Source organism: Myotis brandtii, unplaced genomic scaffold (genome assembly GCF_000412655.1).
Source record: "Myotis brandtii unplaced genomic scaffold, ASM41265v1 scaffold517, whole genome shotgun sequence".
Taxonomy (NCBI): domain Eukaryota; kingdom Metazoa; phylum Chordata; class Mammalia; order Chiroptera; family Vespertilionidae; genus Myotis; species Myotis brandtii.
In genome coordinates, this window is record NW_005369706.1 from 2,493,496 (window position 1) to 2,507,760 (window position 14,265).

The 14,265-nt window shown below is 42.3% G+C and overlaps 1 protein-coding gene and 1 long non-coding RNA gene across 3 annotated transcripts in view; one reads left to right on the forward strand and one right to left on the reverse strand.

Moving 5' to 3' along the window:
• PCED1B (PC-esterase domain containing 1B) overlaps positions 1–14,265 on the reverse strand; it is a 107,600-nt gene that overhangs the window by 3,153 nt on the left and 90,182 nt on the right. Inside the window, exon 2 of one of the 2 annotated variants that reach the window (XM_005877398.2) lies at positions 6,919–7,079. The exons of the other annotated variant lie outside the window; for it this stretch is intronic. The gene's annotated coding sequence lies outside the window, so the exon portion shown is untranslated. The remainder of the gene's footprint in view (positions 1–6,918; positions 7,080–14,265) is intronic. 2 annotated transcript variants of the gene reach the window in all.
• Positions 7,099–14,235, forward strand: LOC106728007. The gene is made up of 4 exons (XR_001364236.1): positions 7,099–8,023; positions 9,157–9,262; positions 11,738–11,980; positions 13,941–14,235. It is a non-coding gene; the product is annotated as an uncharacterized LOC106728007 (long non-coding RNA).

Genomic DNA, 14,265 nt, shown 5'->3' on the forward strand with positions numbered 1-14,265 from the left:
CCTCAGAGGTAGAGGAAGTTTTTCCTCCCCAGCACGTTGAATAAAATGTTAAAAGTTGTGAAATTCATCTTCAGAACTTTGGATGAAGTTTATTTCACGCTGCCATTTACAACCATATCTACTAATGAATAAAAGGTAGAAACACAGATCAATACTACTAACAACTCTCAGGTGGGGAGGGAGATGGCACCCAGTGCATCACCCACTCACACAGAACCTGTTAAAACCCACCGTAGGCGGTATTTGTAGGCTTTTATGCATTAGTAAACATTTTAATAGGTGTGGGTGGATAGCTATTATTAAATGGCACATTCGGTTTTTAAAAGCTATACTATTTGTGGTTTTAAATGGGTACAAGTACAAAAATAAAACCACGAAAATGGGTAGAACATAAGAGTTGCCCTAAGACCGTGGTCGGCAAACTGCAGCTCTCAAGCCACATGCAGCTCTTTGGCCCCTTAAGTGTGGCTCTTCCTAAGCCTTAGGAGTACCCTAATTAAGTTAATAACAATGTACCCACCTATATAGTTTAAGTTTTAAAAATTTGGCTCTCAAAAGAAATTTCAATCATTGTACTGTTGATTGTGGGGCGCGGCTACAGTGTTTTGGCCAGGTTCAAGCCCCAGACTAATGAAAGGACAGGGTCCTCTCATTGCCACGTGCAAGTCCCAGCTGGGAGGGTTGGGCCCTCCCAGCACAATCATAGCCAATGGCTGTGGTTGTAAGCTTGAAGCTATGGTCCAAACATGTGGCCCCATGTGCCTTGTGCTAGAGATCAGGTGCATGTAGTTGAGTGAGGTTGAAACTCACGAGAATGCTGTAAACAACTTGATCACGCCCCTACTTTGCCTCGTGGCATCTGCTATAAAATAAAGACATGGCTTGTGGGCGCTGGTGTTGTCTCCTCATCAGGGAGCAGCGTCCCACCTAGACCCAGCTTTCATTCTCTTATCTGTCTTTCCTTAATCCTTTCACCCCCCACTCAGTTTACCTTTGGTGGCAACAGTTGATATTTGGCTCTGTTGACTAATGAGTTTGCCGACCACTGCCCTAGGGGATGGAACATCAGCCCCAGCCATTAGAATTCTCTTCCCAAGGTAGGCAGATCTGATAACCTACTCTGTCTCCTTCAGTGCTATTTTGCTTGTATGGTCTAATGCAGTGGTTCTCAACCTTCCTAATGCCACGACCCTTTAATACAGTTCCTCATGTGGTGGTGACCGCCAACCATAAAATTATTTTCATTGCTACTTCATAACTGTAATTTTGCTACTGTTATGAATCGTAATGTAAATAGCTGATATGCAGGATGTATTTTCATTGTTACAAACTGAATATAATTAAAGCATAGTGATTGATCACAAAAACAATATGTAATTATATATGTGTTTTCCGATGGTCTTAGGCAACCCCTGTGAAAGGGTGGTTCGACCCCCAAAGAGGTCTCGACCCACAGGTTGAGAACCGCTAGACTCTAATGGATTCTTTCTCAGGATGAAGAGCCTTAAGACTTGGACTCACAAATGTGAGTCAAATCCACGACTTTAAAAAGCAGTGGGAAATCGTACAGTGGTGAAGAGCACTGTTTTTGAAGCCAAGCTCTCTAGGTTTCAATCCCAACTCTTCTATTTGCTGGCTCTAACCTTAGGCAAGTTACTTAGCCCTTTTCTGCCTTAATTTTCCCAGTTTTTAGTACCCACTTCATAGACCTGATGTGAGGATTAAACGTAGTGTTTAGAACAATGCCTGACAAGTAGTAAGCATCAATAAGAGTTACTATTATTACTGAGAAAGTTTCAGAACACCAGGTTAACCACCTGTAAAAAGGGGATTATAGTTTTTCTGCTGCATGTCTAGCAGGGTTCTGTAAAGGTCAAATGAGAAGATGCAAGTAAAAGATTTTGAATAAAACAAAATTAATGGATGTTAAGTACTTTACAAATGTTATCCTATTTATAAGATAACTCTTAGTATTCACCTTTTATAGGGAAGGATATTGATGTGATGTGATGGAGCTAAGACTTAACGCCACCGAATCCCAAATCTGTCTCTGTAGGAGACCTCCTTTTGATCAGAACCCCCTGCAGGTCAGTCCGAATGCTTGGCTCACATCAGGGGGATGAGATAGGAGAAGGGTCTTTTGATGTGGCTCCATGCATAGGCAGGCAACCATTTACTCTGCCAGCTCAGGAGAGATCGTCCATGTGTATTTAGCTGTGTGTGTGTTGGGGGAGGGCAAGGGGAGTGAGGGTGGAAGTAGAGCAGGGAGTGTAAATAAGGCCAGAGTGGCTCAGTGGTTGAGCATCGACCTATGAACCAGGAGGTCACGGTTCAATCCCGGTCAGGGCACATGCCCAGGTTATGGGCTTGATCTCCAGTGTGGGGCATGCAGGAGACAGCCGATCAATAATTTTCTTTCATCATTGATGTTTCTAGCACTCTCTCCTTCTCCCTTCCTCTCTGGAATCAATAAAAAAATATATATATTTTTAAATGTATATTTTTCTCATCCCATACTATAATCTCGAACAAGAAACATGCAAAAATTAAAAGATCTGGATTTTATTTATTTATTTTTTTAAAGATCTGGATTTTAGAATAACCAAAGCAAAATTCTACAGACTCCTGGGCTGCTGGGTATCCTGAGCAGGGAACGTAACCCACCCAGATGCTGCTCCAAGGGCTCAGAGCCAAAAACCAGGCAGAAATGCCCATCTAAGAATGTATTGTTCTTCTGCAGTGGAACATGCAGATAGGACTGTAGAAAAGAAGGGGAGGGGAAATGACTGGGAAGAAGCATTCCAGTTAGAAGCCAAAAACTAAAAGGAAATTCATGAAATTCTTGATAAGAGTGTCACAACTGGAACAGGATTAACAAATCAGACACCCGCAGGACTACTGTTGTGGGGAAGAATCCTTTCAGCTAAGAAGCCAAACATTAAAAACAAAACCAATCAAAAAAAGGAGGGGGGACTCTCTGAGGGGAAGGGGTGAAGTAGAGAATAATTTGGAGACCTAAATCCTCTCTCTCATCTTAAAAACAGTTGGTTACTTCCATTTTCAAAGCTCTACTTATAAAACTGAAACAAAAAAGGGATTTGAAAACAGATCAATGGTCTTTTTAGCCCAGGCTTCTTGCTTCAAATTTGCTAAACTCACTAATTAGTTTTGGTACCTTAGTTATAGATAGAGTACCTCATGCATTCATTCATTCACTCAATAAGGATCACTGAGAACCAGATATTGTGCTAGGTGGAAGGAGTAGGTATAAAAATGCAGTCTCTTCACTCAAGAGGAGTGGTGTGAAACTGGACATGTAAAAATGTCAAAGAAGGGGCTAGTAGCTAAAATTGATGCATGCAAACGAAGCACCAAAGCCTGTAGGAAAGGTCAAGGGGGAGAGGGAAGGTATACCAATGATCATTGCAATCTGGGATTCCAATTTGAATGAAAACCAGTTTTTGAAGAGTTTCATGGTAATTCCTCAAGTCATAATTCTCAGTAGTGCCATGATTTTCTGTTTTCAAAGTAAAATTTGGCTTTTGGATAAGGCTCTAACAGAAAAATGCATTAATAGTGGCTGCTAGCCCTAGCCGGCTTGGCTCAGTGGATAGGGCTTCAGCCTGCGGACTGAGGGGTCCCGGGGTCGGTTCCGGCCAAGGGCGCATGCCTGGGTTGCTGGCTCGGTCCCCAGTGTGGGGTGTGCAGTAGGCAGCCGATCGATGATTCTCTCTTGTCATTGTTGTTTCTATCTCTCTCTCTCTCTCTCTCCTTCTCCCTTCCTCTCTGAAATCAATAAAGAAATATATTTTAAAAAAATAGTGGCTGCTACTGTAATAAATTACTTTCAAGTATCTTACTTAGATTTCTGGGGATAATTAATTTTTTAATTGCTTCATACGCCATGGCTTGTAAATTATTGACTATTGCTTTATAACTATTACAAACCAAACACATAGCATTTGTTTTCCATTAATCAATGTGTTGTAGAAATTAGGCTAATTTTTTTCCTTTCTTATTGATCTTTATTACAGGAAGAGTGACATTTAATAGGGCAGTAGCTTCAGAGACCCTGCAGCGAAGTCTTAAATCACAGAGGTAATCACCAACAATTAGGATGTTGTTTCAATTGGTTAGTTGTAGGAAATACTTGTAACTAGCTTAGAGGTTTCTTGCATAGGACTAACCATCTTAATGAAGTATTATACCGGGAATATAAATAGTTCATTTCCTTCCAACTGCATTTTTGGTGATCAAATCAATACTTTGAACTCTCCAAGATTCCCTTAAATTGTACAGAATAGAAGACACAAATAAGAAAATAATTATTTTTCATTAACTTAACTCTACAACTTAGCTATGTCTTGGCATTTGCTCAGCTTTCTAAGTGGAATTTAAACTTGTCAAATTTATGATATTAAATTGCATGTCATATTGCAATAGTAATAATTTTCTAGCTTATAAGTTTGTAATTTTAGGGTGAACTCTTAGAGTGACATATTAAGGGTGAGACTTGACCACTTACTTAGGTAGCCACCTCCCTGTGTGTGTGTGACATAGCTAAGACTTACCCTGCGTAATACCCCTGAGGATGGCGTGTGTAACTGATACCCACCTTGTACTTTGATTAACACCCTGAGTGACACACATATAAAGTTTTCAGAAGAAAAAAGTAGCGAACAATTCAAACTGCTCTTTAGGAAAGCTTAATGAATGGCCTGTGGGTTGGGGGTTGATTTGGAGCAAGTCAGCTAAAATCCACTCCTCTATATAACCTGAAAATGGGGGAAATAATTCAGGCCTACTATTTTAAAAAGTGGTTTTAGGAGCAAATTTTTAAAAATACATAAAAGTACTGAGAGATACCATGTTAAATAATGCAACAGAAAAACTTTCCGAAAGCCATTGGAAAGACAGATTTCAATCCTCTACCCTCAATAACCTCATCTCTAAAACAGGCTTCCGTTCTTCAGCCCATTAAGTAATTCAGCAAAATTTGGAGAACACCTGTGTCTATCTGTGGTTGCCACAGTTGTCATTCTGCAAATCTGACCCATACCTCCAACAACTATCATGGTTCCTCTATCCCACCCCTAAGTTACCCAGTCCTACCCCAGCGTAAGGCCCATATTTCTATGTTGGCTGTTCAGTCGGTCCTCAAGCACATCTAAAATCTCAGATATAGCCCTGCCAGTGTGGCTCAGTGGTTGAGGTTCAACCTATGAACCAGGAGGTCATGGTTCAATTCCCAGTTGGGTTTCGGGCTCGATCCCCAGTGTGGGGCATGCAGGAGGCAGCCAATCAATGATTCTCTCATCATTGATGTTTCTATCACTTCCTTTCCCTTCCTCTCTGAAATCAATAAAAATATATTTAAAATATCAGATATATATGACATAAATGGACAATTGAAACTGCAGCAGTGATCTTCAAACTGGGCTCCATGTAACGACCAGTGTTTCTTGTAGAGGCAGGAATCATGGACATATTCAATTTGTATCCCCCTATCAGGCTACAGTTTTAAACTTTTAACTCTTTTGCAATAAAAAAAATCAACAGAAGAATTTTATACACTTTAAGAGTCTAAAAATCCTTAAGGCAATATATTGTTCCCACAGTAATAGTCTAATGCAAAAGTTTCGCCTAGACTAGGTAGCTCAGTGTGTCGTCCCGATACACCAAGGCTGCAGGTCTGGTCCCGTCAGGGCACATATAAGAATCAACCAATGAATGCATAAATAAGTGAAACAACAACTCACTGTTGCTCTTTCTCTCTCATTCAAATCAATCTATAATTTTTTAAAATGTCCTATGGACTATAGAAATAAAAGCAGGAGGCATCCTTTATGAATGAAGTGGGTTCATGAGACCTCGTATACGAGTAACTTCTATAAAAACAAAAGATAAAACTATGCATCCTTGAATCAAATAGCCCCATTAAAAAAAACTTTTAACAAAAGGATTTCTTCCTTAAAATGAAAAAATCAAATCAAGTCACATAAACAACATGATATCGGTCATGTACTGCTTATGACCAGGGGTCCTCAAACTTTTTAAGCAGGGGGCCAGTTCACTGTCCCTCAGACCGTTGGAGGGCCGGACTATAGTTTAAAAAAAAACTATGAACAAATTCCTATGCACACTGCACGTATCTTATTTTGAAGTAAAAAAACAAAACGGGAACAAATACAATATTTGTATTTGCATGTGGCCCGCGGGCCGTAGTTTGAGGACCCCTGGCTTATGACAAACGTCCACATTATGGTCTAAACCAGCGGTTCTCAACCTGTGGGTCTCGACCCCTTGGGGGGTCGAACGACTCTTTCACAGGGGTCACCTAAGACCATCGGAAAACACATATATAATTACATATTGTTTTTGTGATTAATCATTATGCTTTAATTATGTTCAATTTGTAACAATGAAATTGGGGGTCACCACAACATGAGGAACTGTATTAAAGAGTCATTAGGAAGGTTGAGAACCACTGGTCTAAACCATTAATGAAACTACATTTGCTAACTTCCTTCCTATGACTCGGTAACACAAATGTTAGAGAATAGGCAATGCCCTGGCTTTCGCTTCCAGGAAACACTGGAGTCAGGCTTGAACTCTGGCCCTGAACAGCTGTGTTCTCTTTGGTTGGCTGCCCAACATTCTGAGCCAGTTTTCGTTGGCATCAAACAGGAGTATTATCACCAACCTCACTGACAAATAGTGAAGATGAAAAGAGGTCACGGCAATGTCTATCAGGGGCCTAAGGACAGGCCCTGCCGTGGGTTCAACACCGTGAAACCTCGGCCACAGGAACCGCTCCCGGCTGGGACTCGAGAGAGGAAACCCGAGTCTACAGACAGCAAGCACCTCTCTTTGTTCCTCCCCCAAACCGTCCTCCCTCCCGCAGAGGCAGAGTGGTACCTCCTCAGACGGAGCGGGAATCCTCGCTCAGGTGGCCGTCCTCAGACCTCCTCGGGAACTGCTCCCGGATGTCCCCGGAGAGGGGGTAGTTATGCATTCCACTCCCTCAGTCTCCTCAGCCTGGCTCCTGCCGGCAGCATTAGATACATTCCAGTATCTTTCTTCAAGAAAGAAAGGAAACTTCTTGGACTCCACCTCCAGGACAGTCCTATCTTTGGCCTCCCCTTCAAGGTCACTTCTTACTTAAAAGAGTAGTTTGCACTGGCTGCCTCCTGAGTCCTCACCTCCCACTCACTCTTTTTTTTTTTTTTTTTTTTACTTTAATTTGGCTTCCAAGTCCATCAAACCAAAGAGATGTTTGTCAGTAAGTCACCATTGATTTCCTTGTTGCTCCTTTCAATGGCCATTTCTTGGTCCTTGTCGAATCCGCAGCATTCACAGCTCCAGGGGCTGGACCACCGGCGATCACTGCCCTCAGAAAAACTGCTGGAGAGTCTGCCACACTCCTCTCCTCGCCCACTTTCCCGGATCCTCTGTGAGTTCTCTTTCTCCAGCAATTCCCCAAACGTTGGTCTTTCTCAAAGCCCAATGTTCGACTTCTTCCTTCTTTCCATCAGCATTCTTTCCCTCGGCAAATTCACCCACTTTCCTAGCACCCATCCATAAGGTGGCCACACGTCCCAGGTTGCCCCAAACGGTTCTGGTTTAGCCTAGTTTTCCCAGCATAATAGATACCCTGTCCCCACCCCTCCACCCCACATCCCAGTTTAGATGCAAACAAAATATGTGGTCCCCTTATCTATTACCATTCGTATGCAGATGGCTCCGACTGGAGGCCATAAAGCAGTGAGGCTGAGGGGGTGGGCCCTGCAGCCAGCCCCCGGGGTTTCTATCCGGCTCCACTAGTCACCAGCCTCTGGGCCCCTGGGCGGGTTAAGCACTTCAGATTCCTCCTCCACAAAATGGGAACTACCCTAGGGATTTCTCAAGAGGCGAGGGTTAAATGAACAGATCTAAAATCATCAGCATGAGGTCTGCCACGTTTTTAAGTGTTCAATAAATTTAGCTAGCCAGGACATGTCTCCTGAGTTCCAGACATACCCAGGTAAGTGCAATAAAGTTCCAAGGAGGTGGGGGGGAGGGCCGGGAGTAGGCCAGTGTGTGTGGGCCTCTTATCACTTCTAAATTCTCTAGGCGCCCATTTATCCTCCCAACAAACTGTGGCTGAATTCCTAAGATATTTCTCTTGTGATCTTTGAATGCTCTTCCTAAGGGCAAGTATCAGTCCTCGGTGGGAATGGTGGCAGCATTTTCTTGCTCGGCATTTTCAGAGAGCTGCTGTGTAATTTATGCTTGAAACACTGGCTATAAGTTAGTGGAAATAAATTCTGCTTCTGAACTGCTGAAATGGAGTCATTTTTATTTTTCACGACTGTGGCTGTTTCCACTATTCTGAAAACGTCAAAGCGATATTGAATGATAGCCTGGATAGAGAGCAGTGCAACCATTTCTTGACAATAAAAAATAAGACATAATTCTTGAAAATACACTTGAGGAAGGAGGATGGTGTGATGTATTTGGGGGAAGCTGAGCACAGCGAACAATTTCACCTCTTAGATTTTATGATTAACTTTTTTACTTTCTGCAAGTTACTCTTAATCCTTAAGAAAGGGTCTTAGTTTGATCGAAATACTTTCTAAAATGGTATTTCTATTTTATATGTGTTTTCAAATTTCCTATCTTCACTTTCATTGACAGGCGAACATAGCTTCTGGGGGTCGAATGACCCTTTCACAGGGGTCGCCTAAGACCATCAGAAAACACATATATAATTACATATTGTTTTTGTGATTAATCACTATGCTTTAATTATGTTCAATTTGTAACAATGAAAATACATCCTGCATATCAGATATTTACATTATGATTCATAACAGTAGCAAAATTATAGTTATGAAGTAGCAACGAAAATAATTTTATGGTTGGCGGTCACCACCACATGAGGAACTGTATTAAAGGGTCGCGGCATTAGGAAGGTTGAGAACCACTGCCCCAAAGCCTGTGGGTGAATTAGAGAGCTGTGTACACTCAGAGGGCTTTTTCTTTTTCTTTTTTTTCTTTTTTAGGACATTTCATCACAAACTTTATTTATTCCCATAAAGTTAACAAGCCTTTCAGCTTGATTTTTATTGTCAGTGAACATGTATGATCAGACTACCTATTGCTTGCCTTGTATAGCAAAGTTCTTCAATAAACCAAGCAGACTTTTTATGATAATCTATTCAGTATATGAAGTTCTTTTGCAAATGACATAGAATGCCAGAGGAGTGTTGAACCTGTGATTGTTAGTGTTGTATTTTTATTTTATGTTTTTCAGAATAAGTCAGGCATTTTCTCATCTCTTCATGCTGCTCTGCCACTCAGCATTGAATGTTCCCTGTCCCCCTCCTCGGCTGAACTTCCGCTCTTTCTTTAAGACCCAGTTTAAAGTGCAGTTCTGTCTGCGAGCCCTCCCTGTCTTCCCAGACAGAAACATCTCTCGTCCTCTGACAGATGCCTCTGTTTAGCACGTGGTTCCGTTTTGTACTATTTTTAAATGCTCATTTGCCTTTCTACCCCCCTCTCGAGTCGTGGGTTTCACCCATCCTTGTGCCACTCACAGCTCCGGTGTTTTATGCAGAGTAGTTAGCATTCATTCATTGAGCATTTACTCTGACCCAGGCCTATTTTATTCTCACAAACTGATGGGGTGGGAGCTATTACTGTCTTCATGTTATGGATGAGTAAACTGAGGCCCGGAGAGGTTATGTACGGAGCCCAAGGTTGTTCAGCTAGTGAAAGGCAGGGCTGGTCTTTCACTGACTGTGAATCTTCTGATTAGGTAGGTAGGCTTAAGGTTTTGTTTTGTTTCTTTAGGAGGAAATATGGCTCCAGAGCCTGAGCTTTTAACCTTCGCTATAAATGTTTGTTGATATTTTGAGGGGGGAAAAATAGTCTTATCTAGAAAAAAAATATTTGCATGCTGTTTTCCTTTTTATTCTCTGTTGAAAAACAAAGCAAAGCAATGCTTTGTGCCCAGCTTTAACTGTTTTCCCTGAGAAAGCAGAGCAGGTATGAAGTCAGCTGAGGGCCATTTTTATCCCTCTGACAGCTCATTTCTTTCTATTCATGCGCCAATGGGAAGCTCAGTCACTGCCCCAAAGTCGTATTTGTATACTTATGCTGACTACTATGGATTCTAATCAGCAGTTAAATAAAGAGTCCCATGGTTGAAAAGGAAGGGTGATGTTGGAGCTAATAATGACTCAGTTGCTTTCAGCTGATGCACAGGTTGGATTCTGAAAATTCTGTCTCCAGGAATGGCCGCAAAGGCCATTTAACCAGTGAGCATTAGGCTGAGTCAGCAGGCTGGGGTTCCTGCCACCTCTGCAGCTCAAGTCACCTCTGTTTACATCCCTTAAACGGGAGAGATGATCCTTATGCTCCTCTAAGGAGATTACACAAAAGAGCTTTTAAAATGGATATTTTATTGTTGTTACTATTAACAATGTAGTATCTGAATACTAAGTGTAATAGTGTTTCTATGGGGAAATAATTTTTTCTTTTATTTATTTTTTTTTAAGCCTCATCTGATATGTTTAGAAACACACACACACACACACACACACAGAGAGAGAGAGAGAGAGAGAGAGAGAGAGAGAAAGATGCCAGTCAGTTGCCTCCTGTACACACCTCGACCAGGAATTGAACTCACAACCTAGGAATGTGCCCCGACCTGGAATTGAACCCACAACACTGGGTGCATGGGACAACGCTCCAACCAACTTAGCAACCCGACCAGGGCTTTTTTTTTTTTTTTAGTTTTGAGTTTAAAATTGGGATTTTAAGAGCCAGTCTCTGTCTGCCTAGCTCCTTGCGCATACTGTTTCTAAGAAGGATCTGGAAGATGTGGGTTTCCACTGCTGTGTGTGTTAGCAGCGTGACTGAGGATGTCCCCAGTTTCAAGCCCTGGGACGGGGAACAGGAGGAGGGACAAGGTCCAGGAGGTGCGGAAGCAGACAGAACAAGAGTCTATGCTGGGGAAATAATGCAAGGAACTAACTTCAGACACTAGGCTTTTCCCAAGTCCTGTTTCTTCCCTTCAGCACTGCCCTACTGAAGGGTGAACTGTGGAAACCAAAGGAAATGCTCCATCACCTCTACAAATGTTAATTATGGTTTTTCTGAGCCTCTTTAGTACTATTGGGGGGATGGGATTAAGTAGTTAAGGGAGATTGCCAGTAAATGAGGTATTTAACTTATTACTTAGTAACACTAAGACTTGTTATTTGGTAATTATTTAGTACCCACTCCAGCAGTATGTTACATGTTTTACCCGCTTACCTATCTATTCCTCTTAAGAATCCTGTGAAATTGGTACTTATCCCGCCTCCATTTTACACACTCGAAAATGAAGTTTGGCAGATTGAGTCATCTGCCCAAGGTCATCCATTTTCTCAAAAGCAGAGCTGGGAGTCAAAACTGATGCCAAGCCTTTGTGGTCAACCACAACATAGACGATAGCATGTACACCAGACGCTGCACATCCTTTCCTGCTCACAGCCTGCTGCTTCCTCTCACTGTACATTTTTAGAGATTTAGTAGTTTGCTATCAATCCTTATTATGAAATAACAGTTGTCTCTGTAGGGCTGTTCAGTTAATTGGAGGTGGCATGGAGTGGCTCGGATGGTGAGTCCTTCCTACAGAAAGTACCCGAGAAATGAGAATGCCAACAAAGGTAAAAAGTACCTCTCAGTTGATTCTAGATCTCTTTCCTAGAGACTCCTTTCTCGGCTGTCCATCAGAGTACCGGGTTGGAGAGAGAGCTCCGAGCCTGGGCTACAAGGCAGACAAGTTCACCTCTGGGTGCTGCTACGTTGGTGAGAGAGCCTCAGGGGAAAGGATGCCATTTCCGGTGGCATCTGGGGCAAATGACCGGAGTCAGCATTTATTCTCTCGCATTAGGAAGCGGAAGCCTAATGACCGAAGTTTTAGACATTGGTAAATATGAAACACAAATTGGTTAGTAAGCCCCAAATATAGCATCTTCCTGAAATTTGACTCTAAACTTGTTTTCATTTCATATTTCTCAGTAGTTTGGGTGCAGCTTCTAAGGACTCTTTGTTGTTGTGGGTTTTTTCTTGTTTTTTTTCCACAATTCAGACCCTTTGGTCTTATTACCCTAGCTTGCGTGGTGTGTTCACAGCTGAAAAAAATGACTAGAGTGGGCAAGGAGGGAAAGATGGTGGGGGGAAAGCAAGGGGAAGTGAGAAGAGAAATGGGGAAGTGATAGGAAGATGACTCCCTTTTCTAATTAAATTTTAATAGTAATAATCCTGTACTTTTGTGTGGTGCTCCTCCCAATGCCTTGTGGGTAGAAGAATAGCTCACTCCAAAGCTTCAGAACACTTTTCTGAGTCCTCCTCCTGTTCCATTTGAAACCAAGCGGTAACTGGAAGGGTGGGGGTGGGGGTGGGGCAGGAAGTGGTGTTCTGATTGATTAGATGTAGATCAGCTTGGAACTTTTGTTTTCTTTTTCTTTGAAAGGATATGCTTTGGATGAGGGGGATTATCACCTCCTCTGCAAATACCAAGATGAAAGAGGAAGAAACGTATTTTTAAAAAATGAGGAAATAAACCCTTAAAAAAGTTTTTCGCAAGTAGTGAACCTTCTATAGGTGTTTTAAACACTTCAGGAAGCAGCATTTCTCCATTACTAGTACATGAAATGGCATAAAATAACTAACAAACAAGAGTAACAGATTCCAAAAACAGTCCTGAAATGCATGCCCTACATGCTTCGTTTGTCTTTTAATACTATGCTCTTTAGAGATCCCGGCCTATAAAGCAAACATAGTTGTCTTTACTTGGGAAATGTCATTTTATTTTACTTCACTGATGCTCAATGTGTGGCTTAAAAATGAATTCCACACATTAAACATTGTTTTTATCCTCTAGCCAAAAGCCATAAATCAAGTTATTTTGCATTTTTTCATGAACTTTAATACAATCATTATTGTGTCTCAAGGCAGGGCTTCACCTAGAAACCATCTGATAACTTTAGTATTTTAAAATTTAGAGCATTCTATTACATAACTTTGAAATTTTGCCATTATTTGATTCTAGCATTTCTGATGAATTGAAAATCTTTCCAGTCCTTTAGATTCCAGGTAGTCTGTACATTGTGAGAATAAGAGAACAATCTAGGGGGGCAGGACTAAGATTTGCATAATCATTCACAAGGCCAGAGAAGGCAGGAGCTGGAATAATGCAAATGATCATCTTGATTACACAAGCTAAATTTAAAATAAAGTTGTTTAAGACCAAGCAACAGATTTTCTACTGATTTTCCTACTTCCAAGAACTTACGCTACACGCAGACAGTTCTACTATTGGTATTCTGGCTCCATATGTTCCATAGCTCAGTGTGCTGGCTTTCTTTCTTATCCACCAAACGTGGCTTTTTCCTAAGGGATGGCGAAAACTTTATATATATATATATGGCTAAGTGACTGGCCAACTGGCCAGTAGGTATGATGCACACTGACCACTAGGGGGCAGATGCTCAACGCAGGAGCTGCCTAGCGACAACAACTTTGCAGAGTGCCCTCTCGCACTCCAGGACCCCTTGGGGGATATGGGAGAGCCAGTTTCGGCCAGATCCCTGCAGGCCAGGCCCAGGGACCCCGCCTGCCGGAGGGACCCTGCTCACTCCCCAGACGCCCTTCGAGCCCCAGCGCCACCCCAGGTGCAGAGACTGGGGAAGGACCGAGAAGCTTGGCTCCAGAGCATGTCCAGCCTGTCTCACCCAGTCCTGCCCTGCCGGCCACCTTCTAATTAATTTCCTTTCAATGTGCACGAATCCGTGCACCAGGCCTCTAGTGTATGTATCATGTTCTACACTTACTTATAATGTGCTATCTCACAGCAGATCCCCCTTCATAAAATGAGGCGAGCTCTAATTGTTATCTTTCCTTTGCAGATGGTGAAACTGAGGCTCCCAGAAAGCTTCACGGAGCAGTGCAGGGACTTGGAGCCCTTCTGACCAGTGTCATCTTCCCTGCCCTCTCGGTGGGAGGCCAGACAGGGCCTACTGCCATTACGTCATTCTTAAATTATTTTGCTTATTTTTAGAAGGCTTTTAATGCACATGGCACAAAACTTCAAAAGGTACAAGGGGTATGAGCGAGAAGTACGCCCCCTTCCCTTTCTTGTTCCCTAATCCCTCATTTTTCCCTCTAGAACAGCGGTTCTCAACCTGTGGGTCGCGACCCCTTTGGGGGTCGAACGAACCCTTTCACGGGGTC